We start from the raw sequence: 26,363 nt of genomic DNA on the forward strand, positions 1-26,363 counted from the left end.
ACTCTCTGTGTCAGCCTCTTATTCCAGTTGTCCTCCACTGCAATGCCCCCTGATTAGTCCTGTGTTACCAATTTTGAACTGCATTTAGCCCACTTTATTCTTTGGGCCTATATCTGTGTTTCCTCCTCATCCTGCCCATTGCCCAGCCAGTGATAGATGAGTCTGCTGGTACATTGACCCATAACGCAACATTTCCCGTGCACGCTACACTGCAAGATTGTGACCCTGCTGAAAGTCAGGTCCCCCTTCCCGCATACCATACCACCTTACACGGGGACAAACAGGAAGGTGCAGATGAAAGTGCAGGTTCCTTCATCAGGTGGGGGGAGGAATACTAGTTGGCGACGTCACTGGCACAGGGCCTCTCATGGTACGCAAAAGTGTTGCTGCCGGTGGGAGGCGCCCCCGCCGTGCAAACACACCGCTGTACTTTGAGGGGCCCTGTGCCAGTGCCAATGCCAACGAGTGGGCCCCCCCTGCTTGCTCAGGTTCACAGCACTTGCAAAGTTGAAATACTTACCTCTCCCTGCTCCACTGCCGTGACGTGGTCCAGATTTCCTGGGCCCACTAATTACTTGAACCAGCCCTACCCACCACAACTTTAGCCAAATGAACCCCAATTTCAAATGCCTTCCAATTATTATAAGGTAAATTACGCTTGACAAGCTTCATTAAGAAGAATGGATGGTTTTGACATTAAAATGGTCACTCTAGGTGTTTTCCTGGCCCCCACTCACTGCCGACTATGCTGCCCCATTGACTTGCATTGGGTTTCGTGTTTCGGTCGATCCCGACTTTACGTCATAATCGGCCGATTTCACTCGACCCGACTTTTGAGATAGTCGGGTTTCGCGAAACCCGGCTCGACTCTAAAAAGGTCAAGGTCGCTCAACTCTAACTATTATTATTCTTTCTATTCTACATATTCATTTTATTCAACTGTTATTATTCTTCCTATTCTACTTCTTCATCATATTCTCATTTGTGACAGGCATTCCCGTAGTTGTTATCTATAAAAGTTGGAAGATTACACCTTCCGTTCTGCCAGTCACAAAAGTTACATTTGTCCGCGTTCAGTTTGGCCTGCAGCATCAGGCTTTATCCAGGGGCACCACGAGGAGGAACGGACTCACCCCCATACACTGCTTAGTCTTCTTCTGCATATAATTTAGATAATATCTTTTGCTCTGATATTAAGTGTTATGCTTAATGTTCTTCTGCTCTTTGTTCTGCAGCCTCTTGTTCTTCTGCTTCTCGGTCTTCCATGTCGTCGTCTCCAGGGTCGTCGTCTCCAGTGTCGTCGTCTCCGCCGTCGCCGTCTCCGCCGTCGTCGTCGTCGTCATCGGGGTGGTCTTCCGGGTCGTCGACGTTAGGGTCTTCAACTTGGAAATGTAGCAGAAGGTACAAGAAGGCTGAGAAAATGCCAAGAACCAGCTGATGGAACTGGAACTCGGATGGCTACCCGAAGGTTCAAGAGCCTATGGAACTACCGAGGACCAGCTGACGTTACTGGAACCCGGTTACTAAGCAGGAGGTACCCGTGCTAAAAAGCACTACCAAGGACCGCCTGACGTTGGCGGAACTCGGATACCCAGAAGGAGGCACCTAACCAAAGGCTCTGCCCGGAACCAGCTGACGGTACTGGAACCAGGATGGGGAGCAGAAGGTACAAGAGCAAAAGACACTGCCGAGAACCAGCTGAAGGTACTGGAACCCGGATGGGTAGCCGAAGGTCCAAGAGCCAATGGAACTACCGAGGACCAGCTGACGTTACTGGAACCCGGTTACTAAGCAGGAGGTACCCGTGCCTGAAAGCACTACCAAGGACCACCTGACGTTGGTGGAACTTGGATACCCAGAAGGAGGCACCTAAGCCAAAGGCTCTGCCCGGAACCAGCTGATGGTACTGGAACCAGGATGGGGAGCAGAAGGTACAAGAGCAAAAGACACTGCCGAGAACCAGCTGACGGTGCTGGAACCAGGTGGTGGACCCGAAGGCCCACAGGAGAGGAGAGAACAGCTAGGCCGCGAGGCAGCCGCAGTTACCGAACCCCAACAGTCCTACAGGGGGAGCTGGGCCTACTGGCACTACAGAACCAGCCTTGACTACCAATTCATGCAGCCCACATAGGAAGCTCCTAAACTGGAGGCACCCTGGAGTTGGCTAACCCGACCGCAACACGACGGGGCAAGCATAGGCGTCTCAGCGAGCTTGACACAACCCGGAAACAGCTGACGGTGCTGAAACCAGGTTTGGCACGAGGGAGTACCTGTGACAAAAACACTGCCGATAACCAGCTGGCGGTGCTGGAACCCAGATACGTTGCCCCAGTGTGCAAGAGCCAATGGCACGACCGAGGACCAGCTGACGGTGCTGGAACCCGGTTACTAAGCTGTAGGTGCCCGCGCTTAAAAGCACTACCAAGGACTGCCTGGCGTTGGCGGAACTCGGATACCCAGGAGGAGGCACCTAAGCCAAAAGCTCGGCCCGGAACCAGCTGACGGTGCTGGAACCAGGTGGTGGACCCAAAGGCCCACAGGAGAGGAGAGAACAGCTAGGCCGCGAGGCAGCCGCAGTTACCGAACCCCAACAGTCCTACAGGGGGAGCTGGGCCTACTGGCACTACAGAACCAGCCTTGACTACCAATTCATGCAGCCCACATAGGAAGCTCCTAAACTGGAGGCACCCTGGAGTTGGCTAACCCGACCGCAACACGACGGGGCAAGCATAGGCGTCTCAGCGAGCTTGACACAACCCGGAAACAGCTGACGATGCTGAAACCAGGTTTGGCACGAGGGAGTACCTGTGACAAAAACACTGCCGAGAACAAGCTGGCGGTGCTGGAACCCGGATGCGTTGCCCCAGTGTGCAAGAGCCAATGGCACGACCGAGGACCAGCTGACGGTGCTGGAACCCGGTTACTAAGCTGTAGGTGCCCGCGCTTAAAAGCACTACCAAGGACCGCCTGGCGTTGGCGGAACTCGGATACCCAGGAGGAGGCACCTAAGCCAAAAGCTCGGCCCGGAACCAGCTGACGGTGTTGGAACCAGGTGGTGGACCCGAAGGCCCACAGGAGAGGAGAGAACAGCTAGGCCGCGAGGCAGCCGCAGTTACCGAACCCCAACAGTCCTACAGGGGGAGCTGGGCCTACTGGCACTACAGAACCAGCCTTGACTACCAATTCATGCAGCCCACATAGGAAGCTCCTAAACTGGAGGCACCCTGGAGTTGGCTAACCCGACCGCAACACGACGGGGCAAGCATAGGCGTCTCAGCGAGCTTGACACAACCCAGAAACAGCTGACGGTGCTGAAACCAGGTTTGGCACGAGGGAGTACCTGTGACAAAAACACTGCCGAGAACCAGCTGGCGGTGCTGGAACCCGGATGCATTGCCCCAGTGTGCAAGAGCCAATGGCACGACCGAGGACCAGCTGACGGTGCTGGAACCCGGTTACTAAGCTGTAGGTGCCCGCGCTTAAAAGCACTACCAAGGACTGCCTGGCGTTGGCGGAACTCAGATACCCAGGAGGAGGCACCTAAGCCAAAAGCTCAGCCCGGAACCAGCTGACGGTGCTGGAACCAGGTGGTGGACCCGAAGGCCCACAGGAGAGGAGAGAACAGCTAGGCCGCGAGGCAGCCGCAGTTACCGAACCCCAACAGTCCTACAGGGGGAGCTGGGCCTACTGGCACTACAGAACCAGCCTTGACTACCAATTCATGCAGCCCACATAGGAAGCTCCTAAACTGGAGGCACCCTGGAGTTGGCTAACCCGACCGCAACACGACGGGGCAAGCATAGGCGTCTCAGCGAGCTTGACACAACCCGGAAACAGCTGACGGTAATGAAACCAGGTTTGGCACGAGGGAGTGCCTGTGACAAAAACACTGCCGAGAACAAGCTGGCGGTGCTGGAACCCGGATGCGTTGCCCCAGTGTGCAAGAGCCAATGGCACGACCGAGGACCAGCTGACGGTGCTGGAACCCGGTTACTAAGCTGTAGGTGCCCGCGCTTAAAAGCACTACCAAGGACCGCCTGGCGTCGGCGGAACTCGGATACCCAGGAGGAGGCACCTAAGCCAAAAGCTCGGCCCAGAACCAGCTGACGGTGCTGGAACCAGGTGGTGGACCCGAAGGCCCACAGGAGAGGAGAGAACAGCTAGGCCGCGAGGCAGCCGCAGTTACCGAACCCCAACAGTCCTACAGGGGGAGCTGGGCCTACTGGCACTACAGAACCAGCCCTGACTACCAATTCATGCAGCCCACATAGGAAGCTCCTAAACTGGAGGCACCCTGGAGTTGGCTAACTCGACCGCAACACGACGGGGCAACGCATAGGTGTCTCAGTGAGTTTGACAGTACCCGGAAACAGCTGACGGTGCTGGAACCAGGCTGGGCAAGAGGGAGTACCCGTGACAAAAACACTGCCGAGAACCAGCTGGCGGTGCTGGAACCCAGATGCGTTGCCCCAGTGTGCAAGAGCCAATGGCACGACTGAGGACCAGCTGACGGTGCTGGAACCAGGTTACTAAGCTGTAGGTGCCTGCGCTTAAAAGCACTACCAAGGACCGCCTGACGTTGGCGGAACTCGGATACCCAGGAGGAGGCACCTAAGCCAAAGGCTCGGCCCGGAACCAGCTGACGGTGCTGGAACCAGGTGGTGGACCCGAAGGCCCACAGGAGAGGAGAGAACAGCTAGGCCGCGAGGCAGCCGCAGTTACCGAACCCCAACAGTCCTACAGGGGGAGCTGGGCCTACTGGCACTACAGAACCAGCCTTGACTACCAATTCATGCAGCCCACATAGGAAGCTCCTAAACTGGAGGCACCCTGGAGTTGGCTAACTCGACCACAACACGACGGGGCAACGCATAGGTGTCTCAGTGAGTTTGACAGTACCCGGAAACAGCTGACGGTGCTGGAACCAGGCTGGGCAAGAGGGAGTACCCGTGACAAAAACACTGCCGAGAACCAGCTGGCGGTGCTGGAACCCAGATGCGTTGCCCCAGTGTGCAAGAGCCAATGGCACGACCGAGGACCAGCTGACGGTGCTGGAACCAGGTTACTAAGCTGTAGGTGCCTGCGCTTAAAAGCACTACCAAGGACCGCCTGACGTTGGCGGAACTCGGATACCCAGGAGGAGGCACCTAAGCCAAAGGCTCGGCCCGGAACCAGCTGACGGTGCTGGAACCAGGTGGTGGACCCGAAGGCCCACAGGAGAGGAGAGAACAGCTAGGCCGCGAGGCAGCCGCAGTTACCGAACCCCAACAGTCCTACAGGGGGAGCTGGGCCTACTGGCACTACAGAACCAGCCTTGACTACCAATTCATGCAGCCCACATAGGAAGCTCCTAAACTGGAGGCACCCTGGAGTTGGCTAACTCGACCACAACACGACGGGGCAACGCATAGGTGTCTCAGTGAGTTTGACAGTACCCGGAAACAGCTGACGGTGCTGGAACCAGGCTGGGCAAGAGGGAGTACCCGTGACAAAAACACTGCCGAGAACCAGCTGGCGGTGCTGGAACCCAGATGCGTTGCCCCAGTGTGCAAGAGCCAATGGCACGACCGAGGACCAGCTGACGGTGCTGGAACCCGGTTTACTAAGCTGTAGGTGCCTGCGCTTAAAAGCACTACCAAGGACCGCCTGACGTTGGCGGAACTCGGATACCCAGGAGGAGGCACCTAAGCCAAAGGCTCGGCCCGGAACCAGCTGACGGTGCTGGAACCAGGTGGTGGACCCGAAGGCCCACAGGAGAGGAGAGAACAGCTAGGCCGCGAGGCAGCCGCAGTTACCGAACCCCAACAGTCCTACAGGGGGAGCTGGGCCTACTGGCACTACAGAACCAGCCTTGACTACCAATTCATGCAGCCCACATAGGAAGCTCCTAAACTGGAGGCACCCTGGAGTTGGCTAACTCGACCGCAACACGACGGGGCAACGCATAGGTGTCTCAGTGAGTTTGACAGTACCCGGAAACAGCTGACGGTGCTGGAACCAGGCTGGGCACGAGGGAGTACCCGTGACAAAAACACTGCCGAGAACCAGCTGGTGGTGCTGGAACCCAGATGCGTTGCCCCAGTGTGCAAGAGCCAATGGCACGACCGAGGACCAGCTGACGGTGCTGGAACCCGGTTACTAAGCTGTAGGTGCCCGCGCTTAAAAGCACTACCAAGGACCGCCTGGCGTTGGCGGAACTCGGATACCCAGGAGGAGGCACCTAAGCCAAAAGCTCGGCCCGGAACCAGCTGACAGTGCTGGAACCAGGTGGTGGACCCGAAGGCCCACAGGAGAGGAGAGAACAGCTAGGCCGCGAGGCAGCCGCAGTTACCGAACCCCAACAGTCCTACAGGGGGAGCTGGGCCTACTGGCACTACAGAACCAGCCTTGACTACCAATTCATGCAGCCCACATAGGAAGCTCCTAAACTGGAGGCACCCTGGAGTTGGCTAACTCGACCGCAACACGACGGGGCAACGCATAGGTGTCTCAGTGAGTTTGACAGTACCCGGAAACAGCTGACAGTGCTGGAACCAGGCTGGGCAAGAGGGAGTACCCGTGACAAAAACACTGCCGAGAACCAGCTGGCGGTGCTGGAACCCAGATGCGTTGCCCCAGTGTGCAAGATCCAATGGCACGACCGAGGACCAGCTGACGGTGCTGGAACCCGGTTACTAAGCTGTAGGTGCCCGCGCTTAAAAGCACTACCAAGGACCGCCTGACGTTGGCGGAACTCGGATACCCAGGAGGAGGCACCTAAGCCAAAGGCTCGGCCCGGAACCAGCTGACGGTGCTGGAACCAGGTGGTGGACCCGAAGGCCCCCAGGAGAGGAGAGAACAGATAGGCCGCGAGGCAGCCGCAGTTACCGAACCCCAACAGTCCTACAGGGGGAGCTGGGCCTACTGGCACTACAGATCCAGCCGTGACTACCAATTCATGCAGCCCACATAGGAAGCTCCTAAACTGGAGGCACCCTGGAGTTGGCTAACTCGACCGCAACACGACGGGGCAACGCATAGGTGTCTCAGTGAGTTTGACAGTACCCGGAAACAGCTGACAGTGCTGGAACCAGGCTGGGCAAGAGGGAGTACCCGTGACAAAAACACTGCCGAGAACCAGCTGGCGGTGCTGGAACCCAGATGCGTTGCCCCAGTGTGCAAGAGCCAATGGCACGACCGAGGACCAGCTGACGGTGCTGGAACCCGGTTACTAAGCTGTAGGTGCCCGCGCTTAAAAGCACTACCAAGGACCGCCTGACGTTGGCGGAACTCGGATACCCAGGAGGAGGCACCTAAGCCAAAGGCTCGGCCCGGAACCAGCTGACGGTGCTGGAACCAGGTGGTGGACCCGAAGGCCCCCAGGAGAGGAGAGAACAGATAGGCCGCGAGGCAGCCGCAGTTACCGAACCCCAACAGTCCTACAGGGGGAGCTGGGCCTACTGGCACTACAGATCCAGCCGTGACTACCAATTCATGCAGCCCACATAGGAAGCTCCTAAACTGGAGGCACCCTGGAGTTGGCTAACTCGACCGCAACACGACGGGGCAACGCATAGGTGTCTCAGTGAGTTTGACAGTACCCGGAAACAGCTGACGGTGCTGGAACCAGGCTGGGCACGAGGGAGTACCCATGACAAAAACACTGCCGAGAACCAACTGGCGGTGCTGGAACCCAGATGCGTTGCCCCAGTGTGCAAGAGCCAATGGCACGACCGAGGACCAGCTGACGGTGCTGGAACCCGGTTACTAAGCTGTAGGTGCCTGCGCTTAAAAGCACTACCAAGGACCGCCTGACATTGGCGGAACTCGGATACCCAGGAGGAGGCACCTAAGCCAAAGGCTCGGCCCGGAACCAGCTGACGGTGCTGGAACCAGGTGTGGACCCGAAGGCCCACAGGAGAGGAGAGAACAGCTAGGCTGCGAGGCAGCCGCAGTTACCGAACCCCAACAGTCCTACAGGGGGAGCTGGGCCTACTGGCACTGCAGAACCAGCCTTGACTACCAATTCATGCAGCCCACATAGGAAGCTCCTAAACTGGAGGCACCCTGGAGTTGGCTAACTCGACCGCAACACGACGGGGCAAGCATAGGCGTCTCAGTGAGCTTGACACTACCCGGAAACAGCTGACGGTGCTGGCACCAGGCTGGGCACGAGGGAGTACCCGTGACAAAAACACTGCCGAGAACCAGCTGGCGGTGCTGGAACCCAGATGCGTTGCCTATTAAAGATTGTCTTCCTAGAGCCCCAACTAGCGGTGTTGGAGCAAAGGGTAAGCAGGGGGAGCAGAGTGTAGGCCGAAGCCTGCACTGGAGGCAGCTTTGTGTCTGCGTTGCGTTTGCAGGACACTTTGCCGGCTACACAGTGGGGGAACAGCTGGCGTTGCTGAACCCCACTAACACAATGGCGGGTGTTTTTGTCTGTGCAGCTAGCACTTGCGGGCAAAAACTAGCGATGTTAGAGCCCGTGGTGAAGCAGGAGGAGGAGGAGAGGAGCAGAGTGTAGGCCGAAGCCTAGTTGAACCAATTTCAAAGGAAACCTTTAACCCCCCCCTCAGGTGTTACAAAGTACAAGAGACACACCTTGTGCAGTATTAATGCTGCACAAGTGAAAGGTTGCTCTATTAATTTGTCTACTTGCACACGCTGAATGAAAGACGTACACAATTTAGCCCATTCTACAGTCAAACTGTAGTGGATGCGTGACTTGGCTTTTTAAGGAGACGCAGCACAGGTGTCCCAAATAACGCCTTGGTGCTTGGCGCAGCTTCCTGAGCGTTGGTATTTGCTGTACAGGAGTCTGCGCTCTTGTGTTATCCCTTGGCAATGCCCTGTTAGCGCTGCCCGTCTTATGACCTCATTTCATGTTGGCCGGTGCGGTTAACGATGGCCATAAATCCCAGACCCACAGTGCCTTTTCATAAAGTCACACTGCGGTGCTGGGATTCGTGGCCTTGAGCAGTAAATATTTTCCCCGCTCACACACGTCCTTACACTTGCTTCAGACTGGGCGGCCTCTGCTGATCCCTTCTCGCATGCCGCGGCCATGAGGCTGCACAGTCTGAAGAAGGCGGAAGGAGATGAGTGACGACAGGCGAACATATGCACTGCTCGTGCCCATAAACCACACCCTCGCTGACAAAATAAATAAGAAACTGAGGGGCGTTGTTTGGAGCAGGGCGGACGCACATGCACAGCCAGCTAACCAATGATGTAAAAAGACGGGAAGCGCTACCAAGGCTGGTGCTGCGTATCATTAGAAAGGAAAGTCACACCTCAGGGACAGTGGAATGGTCTCAATGAGACACATTTTGTACGTGTTGAGTTCCACATGGGCAAGTAGAAAAAGTCAGCCACCTTGTACAAATGCAGCAGTACTGCTGTACAAGGTGGCTGTTATACATAGAAACACCTGGGGGTGGGGGGCAGGCTTCCTTCAATTTCAGTTCATGTGCCTGCGTGGCGTTTGCAGGTCACGTTGCCGGCTACACAGCAGGGGAACAGCTGGCGGGGCTGAACCCCACTAACACATTGGCTGGTGTTTTTCTCTGTGCAGCTAGCACTTCCGGGCCAAAACTAGCGGTGTTTGAGCCCAGGGGCAGCAGCAGGAGGAGAGGAGCAGAGTGTAGGCCGAAGCCTGCACTGGTGGCAGCTTTTGTTCTGTTGTGCCAGCGTGGCTTGTGCTGGACACGATGCCGGCTACACAGCAGGGGAACAGCTGGCGGTGCTGAACCCCACTAACACATTGGCTGGTGTTTTTCTCTGTGCAGCTAGCACTTCAGGGCAAAAACTAGCGGTGTTTGAGCCCAGGGGTAGCAGGAGGAGAAGAGGAGCAGAGTGTAGGCCGAAGCCTGCACTGGTGGCAGCTTTTGGTCAGTTGTGCCAGGGTGGCTTGTGCTGGACACGATGCCGGCTACACAGCAGGGGAACAGCTGGCGTTGCTGAACCCCACTAACACATTGGCTGGTGTTGTTCTCTGTGCAGCTAGCACTTCCGGGCAAAAACTAGCGGTGTTTGAGCCCAGGGGCAGCAGGAGGAGGAGAGGAGCAGAGTGTAGGCCAAGGCCTGCACTGGTGGCAGCTTTTGGTCTGTTGTGCCAGCGTGGCTTGTGCTGGACACGATGCCGGCTACACAGCAGGGGAACAGCTGGCGGTGCTGAACCCCACTAACACATTGGCTGGTGTTCTTCTCTGTGCAGCTAGCATGTCTGGGCAAAAACTGGCGGTGTTTGAGCCCAGGGTCAGCAGGAGGAGGAGAGTAGCAGAGTGTAGGCCGAAGCCTAGTTGAACCAATTTTAAAGGTAACCTTTAACCCCCCCTCAGTTGTAGCAAGGTACAAGAGCCACACCTTGTGCAGCATTAATGCTGCACAAGTAAAAGGTTGCTCTATTAATTTTGCTCCTTGCACAAGCTGAATAAAACACGTACACTATTTAGCCCATTATACTGTCAAACAGTAGTGGAGGCGTGACTTGTCTTTTTAAGGAGACGCAGCACAGGTGTCCAAAATAACACCTTGGTGCATGGGCGCAGCTTCCTGAGCGTTGTTATTTGCTGTACAGGAGACTGCGCTATTGTTATCCCTTGGCCATGCGCTGTGAGCGCTTCCTGTCTTCTGACCTCATTTCATGTTGGCCGGTGCGGTTAGCAATGGCCATGAATCCCAGACCCGCAGTGTGTTATCAACAAATCACACTGCGTGGCTGGGATTCGTGGCCTTGTGCAGTAAATATGTTTGCCGCTCACACATGTCCTTACACCTGCTTCAGACTGGGCGGCCTCAGCTGATCCCTTATCGCCTACCACGGCCATGAGGCCGCACAGTCTGAAGAAGGCGGAAGGAGATGAGTTAAGACAGGCGAACATATGCACTGCACATGCCCATCAATCACACCCTCGCAGCCAAAATATATGAGACAACGAGGGGGGTTGTGTCGGGTAGGGCAGACGCCCAGGCACAGGCAGCCAACCAATGATGTCAGAAGACGGGCAGCGCTACCAAGGGGGGTGGTGCGTGTCATTAGAAAGGAAAGTCACACCTCAGGGACAGTGGAATGGTCTCAATGAGACACATTTTGTACGTGTTGAGTTCCACGTTGGCAAGTAGAAAAAGTCAGCCACCTTGTACAAATGCAGCATTACTGCTGTACAAGGTAGCTGTTATACATAGAAACACCTTGGGGTGGGTGGCAGGGTCCCTTTAATTTCAGTTCATGTGCCTGCGTGGCGTTTGCAGGTCACGTTGCCGGCTACACAGCAGGGGAACAGCTGGCGGTGCTGAACCCCACTAACACATTGGCTGGTGTTTTTCTCTGTGCAGCTAGCACTTCCGGGCCAAAACTAGCGGTGTTTGAGCCCAGAGGCAGCAGCAGGAGGAGAGGAGCAGAGTGTAGGCCGAAGCCTGCACTGGTGGCAGCTTTTGTTCTGTTGTGCCAGCGTGGCTTGTGCTGGACACGTTGCCGACTACACAGCAGGGGAACAGCTGGCGGTGCTGAACCCCACTGACACATCAGCTAGTGTTTTTTCTGTGTAGACAACACTTCCAGGTGGCAACTGACAGTGTTGAAACCCAGGGAATCAAAGAGGAGCAGAGTGTAGGCCGAAGCCTGCAGTGGAGCAAGTTGAAAGGGAACCTTTAACCCCCCCCCCCAGGCATTTCTTGCTGAAAGAGCCATCTTGTACAGCAGTAATACTGCACATGGAAAATGGTGGCTCCGAAAATTATGCTCCTTGCAAACGCTGAAGTACACACTCATATAATGTGTCCCCTCACACCGTCAAACCGTCCCAGAAGTGGAACTTTCCTTTGTAATGTGACACAGCACAGCCGTCATTCCAACCCCCTTGGTGCCGTGCGCCACCTCCTCAACGTTGTTTGGTTCTGTCACGGAGCCCGCGCTGTTATGTTATCCCTTGGCCATGCACAGTTAGCGGTGCCCGTCTTCTGACATCATTTAGGTGTCAGGCTGGCAGTGCCTGTGCGTCCAAGCTGCCCGAGATCCAACCTCGCAGTGTCATCTAATGTAATCCCACTGCGGGCCAGGGATCCATGGGCATGCGCAGTGCATATCATCGCCTCTCACTCACCTCCTTCCTGCTTCTTCAGACTGTGCGGCGTCACGGCCGTGGCATGCTATTAGGGATCAGCTGACGCCGCCTAGTCTGAAGAAGCGTGAAGAAGGGGAGTGAGAGGCTAGTATATGCACTGCGCATGGCCATGGATACCAGGCCCACTGTGGGATCACATTAGACGACACTGCCAGGTGGGATTTCGGGCAGCGTGGACGCACAGGCGCAGCCAGGACGACAACAAATGATGTCCGAGGACGGGCAGCGCAAACTGTGCATGGCCAAGGGATAACATAACAGCGCAGGGTCCATGACGGAATCAAACAGCGCTAAATAGGCAGCGCACGGTGCCAAGGGGGTAGCAATGACGGCTGTGCTGCGTCACATTACAAAGGAAAGTCCCACCTCCGTAACGGTTGGACGGTGTGAGGGGACACATTACATGAGTGTGTAGTTCAGCGTTTGCAAGGAGCATAATTTCAAGAGCGACCTTTTCCTTGTGCAGTATTAGTGCTGCACAAGGTGGCTCTTTCAGTAACAAACACCTAGGGGGGGGGGGGGACAGGTCCCCTTACATTTTAGTTGTGCCAGCGTGGCGGTCGCATGACACGTTGCCGGATACACAGCTGGGGATCAGCTGACGTTACTGAACCCCAATAACAGAGGAGCGACTGTTGACTGTGCACACAGCACTTCCAGGCACCAACTGGCGGTGTTAGAGCCCAGGGACAGGAGGAGGAGCAGATTGGAGGTATTGCCGCACACACAGCTGGGGATCAGCTGACGTTACTGAACCCCAATAACAGAGGAGCGACTGTTGACTGTGCAGACAGCACTTCCAGGCACCAACTGGCGGTGTTAGAGCCCAGGGACAGCAGGAGGAGCAGAGGAACAGAGTGTAGGCCGAAGCCTGATTGGAGCAAGTTGAAAGGGAACCTTTAACCCCCCCCAAGAAGTTTGTAGCTGAAAGAGCCATCTTGTGCAGCACTAAGGATGCAAAAGGAAAAGGTTGCTCTTTTAATTATGCTCCTTGCAAACACAGAAGTAAACGCTAAAAATGTGTCCCCTTATACCGTAAAACCGTCCCGGAGGTGCGAATTTCCTTCGTAATGGGACACAGCACAGCTGTCATTCCTATCCCCTTGGTGCCGTGCGCTGCCTCCTCAGCGTTGTTTTAAGCTTTCACGGAGCCTGCACTGTTCTGTTATCCCTTGGCCATGCCCAATTAGCGCTGCCTGTCTTCTGATATAATTTAGTGTCAGGCTGTCAGTGCCTGTGCGTCCACGCTGCTCCAGATCCCACCTCGCAGTGTCGTCTAACGTAATCCCACTGTGGGCCTTGGATCCATGGGCATGCACAGTGCATATCCTCGACTCTCACTCCCCTCCTTCCCTCTTCTTCAGACTGTGCGGTGTCACGGCCGTGGCATGCTATTAGGGATCAGCTGACGGCGCACAGTCTAAAGAAGGCGGAGGGAGATGAGCGAGAGCCCGAGGGGAAGATATGCACTGCGCATGCCCATGGATCCCAGGCCCGCAGTGTGATTCAATCAGAAGACACTGCGAGGCGGGATCTCGGGCACCGCGGCCGCACAGGCGCAGCCAGCCTGACACCAGATTATGTCAGAAGACAGGCAGCGCAAATAGGGCATGGCCAAGGGATAACAGAACAGCGCAGGCTCCGTGACAGCTTAAAACAACGCTGAGGAGGCAGCGCATGGCACCAAGGGGGTAGGAATGACGGCTGTGCTGCGTCACATTACGAAGGAAAGTCCCAGCTCCGGGACGGTATAACGGTATCAGTGAACACATTTTATAAGTGTTAAGTTCTGCGTGTGCAAGGAGCTAAACTAAAAGAGCTACCTTTTCCTTGTGCAGCATTACTGCTGCACAAGATGGCTCTTTCAGTAACAAACGACGGGGGGGGGGGGGACAGGTTCCCTTACATTTAGGTTGTTGTGCCAGCGTGGCGGTCGCAGGACACATTGCCGGCTACACAGCTGGGGATCAGCTGACGTTACTGAAACCCAATAAGAACTTAAAAAGGAGTAGGCGCACAACCATAATAATCATATATGAACAGGGGGTGCATGTAGCAGAAAAATAGCATAGATAAAGGAAAGAGAAAAGACACTGCTACAAAATTGCACACCACCCAATATATGAACAAATAACAAAAAACACTTTATTGGCAAAACAATAAAAACAATTAAAACCACTATATCACCACAGACCACCTGGATACAAAATACATGTTCATATATTATAACAGTAATATAGCCTGTCACCAGTCCCATAGGATAAACCAGGCATATATAACAATATAGTCCTACCTAATGGCTCATGGGGATCTAAGAGTCACCGAAGGGTAACTCACACACCCTCAGATGAAAAGGCCAAATAGCCACAAAACACCCATACGAACCGATGGAGACCGAAAATCCCAAACATGGATCAAAAAAGCATAACACCTGTAATTGAACACAAGCCAAACTAAATGCTGGCAGGCCAAAGTATCCAGGGAACTGGGTGGACCATATCCATATCCAGGTGGTCTGTGGTGATATAGTGGTTTTAATTGTTTTTATTGTTTTGCCAATAAAGTGTTTTTTGTTATTTGTTCATATACTGAAACCCAATAACACTGGGTCGTATGTTTTTACTGTGCAGCCTGCACTTCTGAGCCGCAACTGGCGGTGTTGGAGCCCAGGAATAGCAGTTCAGGTGGTAGAAAGATGAACACAGCAGGAGACCTGGATGACACCCAATTACTTAATCAGGCAGAGGAGTGGCAAATTCCTGCGAGATCCAGGCCTGGTTCATTTTCAGGAAAGTAAGCCTGTCAACGTTATCGGAGGATAGTCGCATGCGACGGTCTGTTAGTACACCACCTGCGGCACTAAAGACACGTTCCGATAAGACACTAGCCGCAGGGCAAGCCAGCACCTCCAATGCATACTGGCTTAGCTCTGGCCATGTATCCAGCTTAGAGACCCAAAACTTGAACGGGGAAGAGCCGTCTGGGAGTACAGTAAGAGGGCAAGCCATGTAGTCTGTCACCATCTGACGGAACCGTTGCCTCCTGCTGACTGGAGCCGCTGGTGATGGTGTAGACATTTGGGGCGGGCACACAAAAGTGTGCCAGAGTTGTGCCATACTGGGCTTGCCTTGGGCGGCGGCACTGCTTCTGCTCCCTGAGCTTTGTAAAGCACTAGCAGCACTCCTCTCAGTTGGACTGGAGAAGATGATGGAATTCACCAGTGTGTCGTGGTACTCCCGCAATTTACGCTCCCGGGTCAACGCTGGGATGAGGTTTTGGACGTTGTCCCGGTAGCGAGGATCGAGGAGGGTGAACACCCAATAATCAGGCATGTTGAGAATGTGGTCGATGCGGCGGTCGTTTCTCAGGCACTGTAGCATGAAATCCACCATGTGCTGCAGACTGCCAACTGGCCCAGAAACGCTGTCCCCTGCTTGAGACATGATCTCTGCCCGCTCGTCATCACCCCACCCTCGCTGTACACACTGACCACTGGACAATTGTGTCGCTCCCTCCTCTGGACGGAGCTCTTCCTCCTCCATTGACTCCTCCTCATCCTCCTCACAAAGTGGCCCCTGGTACCCCTTTGTGAGGAACCACGTGGCGCTGACTCTCCAGAAGCTGATGGAAAAGGTGACTCCTCATCCTCCACCTCTTCCACAACATCATCCCTTAACCCTTGCAAAGTTTGCTGAAGCAGGCAGATAAGGGGGACAGTCATGCTGACTAGTGCATCATCTGCACTTGCCATCCGCGTGGAATAATCAAAAGGACGCAAAACCTGGCAGACGTCCTTCATAGTGGCCCACTCTGTGGTTGTGAAGTCTGATCGGCGCTGACTGCGACTTCTTTGCGCCTGATGCAGCTGGTACTCCATAACTGCTTGCTGCTGCTCACACAACCGCTCCAACATATGTAACATGGAATTCCACTGGGTAGGTAGGTCACATATGATGCGGTGTTCCGGAAGGCGGAATCGGCGCTGCAGAGCAGCAATGCGGGATCTTGCCAAGCTGGAACGCCGCAAGTGAGCACACTCTAGGCGGACCTTGTGCAGCAGGGCATCAAGATCCGGATAGTCTCTCAGAAAACTCTGCACAACCAAATTGAGCACATGTGCCAGACATGGGATGTGAGTGAGGTTGCCAAGGGCCAAAGCTGCCACCAGATTTCAGCCATTGTCACACACTACCATGCCTGGCTGGAGATTCGCTGGCAGTAACCACACATCGCTCTCCTTGTTGATGGCATTCCAGAGCTCCTGCGCTGTGTGGCTTCGATTCCCCAATGAAACTAGTTTCAAGACGGCCTGCTGAGGTTTGGCCACGGCTGTGCTCATGTCGGTCATAGGTAAACGTTCACGGGTCCATGTGGAGGTGGACTGTGACGGCTCCTGCAGAGATGATTCTGAGGAACTTGTGTAAGAGGAGGAGTCAATGCGTACAGACTGGATTCCTGCAATCCTTGGAGTGGGCAGGACACGTCCTGCGCCACTCGCACGATCTGTACCTGGCTCAACAACATTAACCCAATGGGCAGTGAGGGAAACGTATCGCCCCTGTCCATGCTGACTGGTCCACGCATCGGTGGTGAGGTGGACCTTGCTACTGACGGCGTTCAGTAGCGCATGTTTTATGTTTCCCTCAACATGCCTGTGCAGGGCAGGGACAGCTTGCCTGCTGAAGTAAAAGCGGCTGGGCACCTTGTACTGTGGGACTGCCAATGCCATCAAGTCACGGAAGCTGTCAGTCTCCACCAGCCTGAATGAGAGCATTTCCAGGGACAACAGTTTGGCAATGCCTGCATTCAGAGCCTGTGCTCGGGGGTGGTTGGCCGAGAATGCCCGCCTTTTCTCCCATGCCTGTACTACCGATGGCTGTAGAGTAGACTGGGAGTGTGAGGATGACTGGGAAGGTGGTGCTGTGGGTGGAATTACACAAGGTCTCTGGACAACAGTGCCAGAGGTTCTTCCATGGCGATCCTGGGAGGAAGCCAAACCAGCTGTGCGTGAGCTCGAGGAAGAGGCAACACGAGCTGAAGAGGTGGTAGCTGCTGCTGTTGGTTGGCCTACATCTTCAGTGTGTTTCTGTAACTCCACCGCGTGCCTGGTCCGCACATGTTTCCACATATTTGTGGTATTGAGGTTGCTGACATTTTTCCCTCTTTTTACTTTCTGATGACACAGCTTGCATTTGACAAAACAAATGTCATCTGCAACTGTGTCAAAAAAGGACCAGGCACTGCAAGTCTTGGGAGCGCCCTTTTTGGCTTTGGAAAGAGACAGGCTCCTAACGGGTGCCAAAGTGGAGGCTACAGGCTCTGCAGTCTTCCCCCTCCCTCTCCCTCTTTGGCCCGTAAGGGGAATCTCTTCATCAGAGCTGCTCCCACCACCTTCCTGTTCCTCACGCCACGATGGGTCAACGACCTCATCATCTCCACTACCCTCTGCCACCAACTGCTCCTCCTGGGTAGTCTCGGCAGCACAGTACGCACCAGAAAGTGGCACCTGAGTTTCATCATCAGATGCGTACTGCGCTGTGGTCACCGGAGGCACTGGCCCACCCGCCTCTTCAGAGTCAGAGAGACAAAGCTGTTGGGCATCACTGCACACTGCCTCTTCTTCCATTTCTCCAATGCTGCTTGGCTGGCCCCCTGTTTCCAAGCCAAGAGATTCAGAGAAAAGAAGTAGAGACGGCTCCTGTCCTGGGCTCTCTGACTGCCTGGCCAATTTGGCAGGTGGTGAAGAGACAGATGGCTGCTCTCCAGTGCTCTGTGCCTGAGAGGATGTGGCACTAACTGAAGTCGATGCCGAGGCGTTAGCTGCCATCCACCCGACAACGGCTTCAATTTGGTCTTCACGCAGCAGCGGTGCACGGCGCTCTCCGACAAAGCTGCGCATGAAGGACTGTTCCCTGCTGAAATTGAGTGACGACGAGTCACCGGTGCCCGCAGCAGGTACAGAATCACCACGTCCTTTCCCTGCTCCTCTCCCTGCTCCGCGCCCACGCCCACGTGCCTTACTCCCTGCCCTCTTCATCTTGGTTGACAGATAAAGATAAGCAGAAAAGTACTAAGGCCTTAGTGTGCTTATTCCTGAAATGCTCCTCCTAACAGGTGTAAGAAACACTAATGTTGTAAAGTGTGGACTAAACTTTATTATTTTTCAAATGTGGCCTACACAAGTGTTAAGTTGTGTTTGGTGAACTTTCCTTTTTTTTTTCTGCAGATCGGACTACAGAGCAAGTTTAACTCACACGGGGACCGTGCAGACAGCCGTAAACGGCGCTGCAAGGCCCAAAAACCATCCTCTAGGTTATCCTATGTAGTGTTTTTCCACTATTTAGCTGGAGACGGGTGGAAAGACACTAATAGGACATTTTTTTTTTAAATTTTAAACAGGCTGCACTATTTGAAAAAAAGGAAATTTTTTTTCAAGGTATGAGGCAGTAACGCACCCTGAGCTGAATCCAACCGGCTATGGCTGCACACAGACTACAGGGCGAGCTGCGCTCACACAGAGACCGTGCAGACAGCCGTAAACGGCGCTGCAAGGCCCAAAAATCCCCTCTAGGTTATCCTATGTAGTGTTTTTCCACAATTTAGCTGGAGACGGGTGGAAAAACACTAATAGGAAATTTTTTTTTAAAATTTTAAACAGGCTGCACTATTTGAAAAAAAGGAAATTTTTTTTCAAGGTATGAGGCAGTAACGCACCCTGAGCTGAATCCAACCAGCTATGGCTGCACACAGACTACAGGGCGAGCTGCGCTCACACAGAGACCGTGCAGACAGCCGTAAACGGCGCTGCAAGGCCCAAAAAAACCCCTCTAGGTTATCCTATGTAGTGTTTTTCCACAATTTAGCTGGAAACGGGTGGAAAAACACTAATAGGAAATTTTTTTTGAAATTTTAAACAGGCTGCACTATTTGAAAAAAAGGAAAAATTTTTTCAAGGTATGAGGCAGTAATGAACCCTGAGCTGAATCCAACCGTCTATGGCTGCACACAGACTATAGGGCGAGCTGCGTTCACACGGAGACCGTGCAGACAGCCGTAAACGGCACTGCAAGGCCCAAAAAAACCCCTCTAGGTTATCCTATGTAGTGTTTTTCCACAATTTAGCTGGAGACGGGTGGAAAAACACTAATAGGAAATTTGAGAAAAAATGTGCAGCAGGCTGCACTATGAGCAAAAAAGGACAACTGTGTGAGGCAGTGTGAACCCCCCCTGAGCTGAATACAACCGGGTATATGGCTGCACACAGACTACAGAGTGAGCTGCACACACACACACACAGAGACCTTGCAGAACGCTGTTAAAACAGCGCTGCAAGGCAAGAGCAAGGTGAACTGAACAGTGAACACAGCGTTTGCTAAATTAGCCTTGGAAAAGCAAAATAAAGCAATTAGTTATCTCAACTGGCCCTCAGTTAGAACACAGCGTCCTGTCCCTAACTGAAATCACAGCAGAGTGAGCGCAAAATGGCGGCAGCGTTTTTTATAGTGCAGAGTGACATCATTTCAGCAGCCAATCACAGCCTTGCCAGTACTTACATGCCCACCATGCTAAACAGGATGTGCCCACACTTCCAATCATTCCTCATTGGCTGCTGCGTTCAGTTTGAATTCTGGGAACTTCCGATTCCGGTATCCGATACGCGGGAAGTATCGGAATTCGGTATCGGAATTCCGATACCGCAAATATCTGCCGATACCCGATACTTGCGGTATCGGAATGCTCAACACTACAGACGACTCCTTTTTTCGGCCAACATTGAACCAGCAGCACTGAATACTCTTTCTGATAGCACACTAGCTGCTGGGCAAGCAAGCTCCTGCAATGCATATTCTGCCAATTCAGGCCAGGTGCCTATTTTGTATGCCCAGTAATCAAATGGGAATGACGGCTGAGGGAGAACATCGATAAGGGATGAAAAATAGTTAGTAACCATACTGGACAAATGTTGTCTCCTGTCACTTTGAATTGATGCTGCAGTACCTGTCCTGTCTGCGGTCATTGCGAAATCACTCCACAACCTGGTCATAAAACCTCTCTGTCCAACGCCACTTCTGTTTTGTGCACCTCTAACACCTCTGCCCTGTTGCCCCCATGCAGCTCGTGTGAGAACCATCATCGGCACTGTGTGCAGGGAATGCCTGAATCAAACGGTCTACAAGACTTGCTTGTTTGGTTGCCAATATTTGTTCGAGGTTCTCATGTGGCATGATATTTTGCAATTTGCCTTTATAGCGAGGATCAAGGAGGCAGGCCAACCAGTAATCATCATCGGTCATCATTTTTATAATGCGTGGGTCCCTTTTGAGGATACGCAAGGCATAATCCGCCATGTGGGCCAATGTTCCAGTTGTCAAATCTGCGCTTGTGGTGGGTTGAGGGGCAGTTTCTGGCAAATCAACGTCACTTGTCACCCTCAAAAACCCTGAACCCGGCTTTGCAACGCCACCAGTTTCTATTGCCCCCTGAGAAGCTTCCTCATCCAAAAAATACTCATCCCCATCATCCTCCTCGTCCTCCTCCTCTTCACCCGCCACCTCGTGCTGGAGACTGCCCTGAACAGACAATGGCTGACTGTCATCAAGGCTTCCCTCGTCCTCGGCTGCAGACGCCTGCTCCTCTATGTGCGTCAAACTTTGCATCAGCAGACGCATTAGGGGGATGCTCATGCTTATTATGGCGTTGTCTGCACTAACCAGCCGTGTGCATTCCTCAAAACACTGAAGGACTTGACACAGGTCTTTTAGCTTCGACCACTGCACACCTGACAACTCCATGTCTGCCATCCAACTGCCTGCCCGTGTATGTGTATCCTCCCACAAATACATAACAGCACGCCTCAGTTTGCACAGTCTCTGAAGCGTGTGCAGTGTGGAGTTCCACCTTGTTGCAATGTCGATGATTAGGCGATGCTGGGGAAGTTTCAAAGACCGCTGATGGTTCTGCATACGGCTGGAGTGTACGGGCGAACGGCGGAGATGCAAGCAAAGTCTGCGCACCTTCAGGAGCAGGTCGGGTAACCCCGGATAACTTTTCAGGAAGCACTGCACCACCAGGTTTAATGTGTGAGCCAGGCAAGGAATGTGTTTCAGTTGTGAAAGGGCTATGGCAGCCATAAAATTCCTTCCGTTATCACTGACTACCTTGCCTGCCTCAATATGTACAGTGCCCAGCCATGATTGAGTTTCTTTCTGCAAGAACTCGGACAGAACTTCCGCGGTGTGTCTGTTGTCGCCCAAACACTTCATTGCCAATACAGCCTGCTGTGTTATGTTTGCTAATGACAGGTGTTATGAAGGCAATCCAGAAACACAGTGTGCTTAGCGATCAGAGCGCACACAGTGATCTGACAAATACCCAAAAATACAAGAACGAGCTCTGAGACGTGGAAACTCTGTAGACTGCACACCTGATCCTATCCTAAACACAACTAAAAGCGTCTGTGGATTGCGCCTAACAACTACCTAGGCAACTCGGCACAGCCTAAGAAACTAGCTAGCCTGAAGATAGAAAAATAGGCCTGACTTGCCCCAGAGAAATTCCCCAAAGGAAAAGGCAGCCCCCCACATATAATGACTGTGAGTAAGATGAAAAGACAAAACGTAGGGATGAAATAGATTCAGCAAAGTGGGGCCCGATATTCTAGGACAGAGCGAGGACAGTAAAGCGAACTTTGCAGTCTACAAAAAACCCTAAAGCAAAACCACGCAAAGGGGGCAAAAAAACCCACCGTGCCGAACTAACGGCACGGCGGTACACCCTTTGCGTCTCAGAGCTTCCAGCAAAACAAAAGACAAGCTGGACAGAAAAAAAGCAACAAAAAAGCAAAAAGCACTTAGCTATACAGAGCAGCAGGTCACAGGAACAATCAGGAGAAGCTCAGATCCAACACTGAAACATTGACAAGGAGCAAGGATAGCAGCATCAGGCGGAGTTAAGTAATGAAGCAGTTAACGAGCTCACCAGAACACCTGAGGGAGGAAGCTCAGAAGCTGCAGTACCACTTGTGACCACAGGAGTGAATTCAGCCACAGAATTCACAACAGTACCCCCCCCTTGAGGAGGGGTCACCGAACCCTCACCAGAGCCCCCAGGCCGACCAGGATGAGCCGCATGAAAGGCACGAACAAGATCGGAAGCATGAACATCAGAGGCAAAAACCCAGGAATTATCTTCCTGAGCATAACCCTTCCATTTAACCAGATACTGGAGTTTCCGTCTAGAAACACGAGAATCCAAAATCTTCTCCACAATATACTCCAATTCCCCCTCCACCAAAACCGGGGCAGGAGGCTCAACAGATGAAACCATAGGTGCCACGTATCTCCGCAACAACGACCTATGGAATACATTATGTATGGAAAAGGAGTCTGGGAGGGTCAAACGAAAAGACACAGGATTGAGAACCTCAGAAATCCTATACGGACCAATAAAACGAGGTTTAAATTTAGGAGAGGAAACCTTCATAGGAATATGACGAGAAGATAACCAAACCAGATCCCCAACACGAAGTCGGGGACCCACACGGCGTCTGCGATTAGCGAAAAGTTGAGCTTTCTCCTGGGACAAGATCAAATTGTCCACTACCTGAGTCCAGATCTGCTGCAACCTATCCACCACAGAATCCACACCAGGACAGTCCGAAGACTCAACCTGTCCTGAAGAGAAACAAGGATGGAACCCAGAATTGCAAAAAAATGGAGAAACCAAGGTAGCCGAGCTGGCCCGATTATTAAGGGCGAACTCAGCCAACGGCAAAAAGGACACCCAATCATCCTGGTCTGCAGAAACAAAACATCTCAGATATGTTTCCAAGGTCTGATTGGTTCGTTCGGTCTGGCCATTAGTCTGAGGATGGAAAGCCGAGGAAAAGGATAGGTCAATGCCCATCCTACCACAAAAGGCTCGCCAAAACCTTGAAACAAACTGGGAACCTCTGTCAGAAACAATATTCTCAGGAATGCCATGCAACCGAACCACATGCTGAAAGAACAAAGGTACCAAATCAGAGGAGGAAGGCAATTTAGCCAAGGGCACCAGATGGACCATTTTAGAAAAGCGATCACAGACCACCCAAATGACTGACATCTTTTGAGAAACGGGAAGGTCAGAAATGAAATCCATCGAAATATGTGTCCAAGGCCTCTTTGGGACCGGCAAGGGCAAAAGCAACCCACTGGCACGAGAAAGGCAGGGCTTAGCCCTAGCACAAATCCCACAGGACTGCACAAAAGTACGTACATCCCGTGACAGAGATGGCCACCAGAAGGATCTAGCCACTAACTCTCTGGTACCAAAGATTCCAGGATGACCAGCCAACACCGAACAATGAAGTTCAGAGATAAGTTTATTAGTCCACCTATCAGGGACGAACAGTTTCTCTGCTGGACAACGATCAGGTTTATTCGCCTGAAATTTTTGCAGCACCCGCCGCAAATCAGGGGAGATGGCAGACACAATGACTCCTTCCTTGAGGATACCCGCTGGCTCAGATAAACCCGGAGAGTCGGGCACAAAACTCCTAGACAGAGCATCCGCCTTCACATTTTTAGAGCCCGGAAGGTACGAAATCACAAAGTCGAAGCGGGCAAAAAATAACGACCAACGGGCCTGTCTAGGATTCAAGCGCTTGGCAGACTCGAGATAAGTCAAGTTCTTATGATCAGTCAATACCACCACGCGATGCTTAGCTCCTTCAAGCCAATGACGCCACTCCTCGAATGCCCACTTCATGGCCAGCAACTGTCGATTGCCCACATCATAATTACGCTCAGCGGGCGAAAACTTCCTGGAAAAGAAAGCACATGGTTTCATGACTGAGCAATCAGAACCTCTCTGTGACAAAACCGCCCCTGCTCCAATCTCAGAAGCATCAACCTCGACCTGGAACGGAAGAGAAACATCTGGCTGACACAACACAGGGGCAGAACAAAAACGACGCTTCAACTCCTGAAAAGCTTCCACAGCAGCAGAAGACCAATTAACCAAATCAGCACCCTTCTTGGTCAAATCGGTCAATGGTTTGGCAATGCTAGAAAAATTACAGATGAAGCGACGATAAAAATTAGCAAAGCCCAGGAACTTTTGCAGACTTTTCAGAGATGTCGGCTGAATCCAATCCTGGATGGCTTGGACCTTAACTGGATCCATCTCGATAGTAGAAGGGGTAAAGATGAACCCCAAAAATGAAACTTTCTGCACACCGAAGAGACACTTTGATCCCTTCACAAACAAAGAGTTAGCACGCAGGACCTGAAAAACCATTCTGACCTGCTTCACATGAGACTCCCAATCATCTGAGAAGATCAAAATGTCATCCAAGTAAACAATCAGGAATTTATCCAGATACTCACGGAAGATGTCATGCATAAAAGACTGAAACACAGATGGAGCATTGGCAAGTCCGAACGGCATCACTAGATACTCAAAATGACCCTCGGGCGTATTGAATGCAGTTTTCCATTCATCTCCTTGCCTGATTCTCACCAGATTATACGCACCACGAAGATCTATCTTAGTGAACCAACTAGCCCCCTTAATCCGAGCAAACAAGTCAGATAACAATGGCAAGGGATACTGAAATTTAACAGTGATCTTATTAAGAAGGCGGTAATCAATACACGGTCTCAGCGAACCATCCTTCTTGGCTACAAAGAAGAACCCTGCTCCCAGTGGTGATGACGATGGGCGAATATGTCCCTTCTCCAGGGATTCCTTCACATAACTGCGCATAGCGGCGTGTTCGGGCACGGATAAATTAAATAATCGACCTTTAGGGAATTTACTACCAGGAATCAAATTGATAGCACAATCACAATCCCTATGCGGAGGTAGAGCATCGGACTTGGGCTCTTCAAATACATCCTGATAATCAGACAAGAACTCTGGGACCTCAGAAGGGGTGGATGACGAAATCGACAAAAATGGAACATCACCATGTACCCCCTGACAACCCCAGCTGGATACCGACATGGAATTCCAATCCAATACTGGATTATGGGTTTGTAGCCATGGCAACCCCAACACGACCACATCATGCAGATTATGCAACACCAGAAAGCGAATAACTTCCTGATGTGCAGGAGCCATGCACATGGTCAGCTGGGCCCAGTATTGAGGTTTATTCTTGGCCAAAGGTGTAGCATCAATTCCTCTCAATGGAATAGGACACCGCAAAGGCTCCAAGAAAAACCCACAACGTTTAGCATAATCCAAATCCATCAAATTCAGGGCAGCGCCCGAATCCACAAACGCCATGACAGAACACGACGACAAAGAGCATATCAAGGTAATGGACAGAAGGAATTTGGACTGTACAGTACCAATGACGGCAGACCTAGCGGACCGCTTAGTGCGCTTAGGACAATCAGAAATAGCATGAGTGGAATCACCACAGTAGAAACACAGACCATTCAGACGTCTGTATTCCTGCCGTTCAACTCTAGTCATAGTCCTATCGCACTGCATAGGCTCAGGTTTAACCTCAGGCAGTACCGCCAAATGGTGCACAGATTTACGCTCGCGCAAGCGTCGACCGATCTGAATGGCCAAAGACAAAGACTCATTCAAACCAGCAGGCATAGGAAATCCCACCATGACATCCTTAAGAGCCTCAGAGAGACCCTTTCTGAACAAAGCTGCCAGCGCAGATTCATTCCACTGAGTGAGTACTGACCATTTCCTAAATTTCTGACAATATACTTCTATATCATCCTGACCCTGGCACAAAGCCAGCAAATTTTTCTCAGCCTGATCCACTGAATTAGGCTCATCGTACAGCAATCCGAGCGCCAGGAAAAACGCATCGACACTACTCAATGCAGGGTCTCCTGGCGCAATAGAAAATGCCCAGTCTTGAGGGTCGCCGCGCAAAAAAGAAATAATAATCAAAACCTGTTGAATAGGATTACCAGAAGAATGAGGTTTCAAGGCCAGAAATAGCTTACAATTATTTTTGAAACTTAGAAACTTAGTTCTATCTCCAAAAAACAAATCAGGAATAGGAATTCTTGGTTCTAACATAGATTTCTGATCAATAGTATCTTGAATTTTTTGTACATTTATAACGAGATTATCCATTGAAGAGCACAGACCCTGAATATCCATGTCCACACCTGTGTCCAGAATCACCCAAATGTCTAGGGGAGAAAAAAAAAAAGTGAACACAGAGCAGAAAAAAAAAAAAAAAAAAATGATGTCAGAACTTTTTCTTTCCCTCTATTGAGAATCATTAGTTTGGCTCCA

The sequence above is a fragment of the Ranitomeya imitator genome, chromosome 10, assembly GCF_032444005.1.
Source record: "Ranitomeya imitator isolate aRanImi1 chromosome 10, aRanImi1.pri, whole genome shotgun sequence".
NCBI classification, from domain to species: domain Eukaryota; kingdom Metazoa; phylum Chordata; class Amphibia; order Anura; family Dendrobatidae; genus Ranitomeya; species Ranitomeya imitator.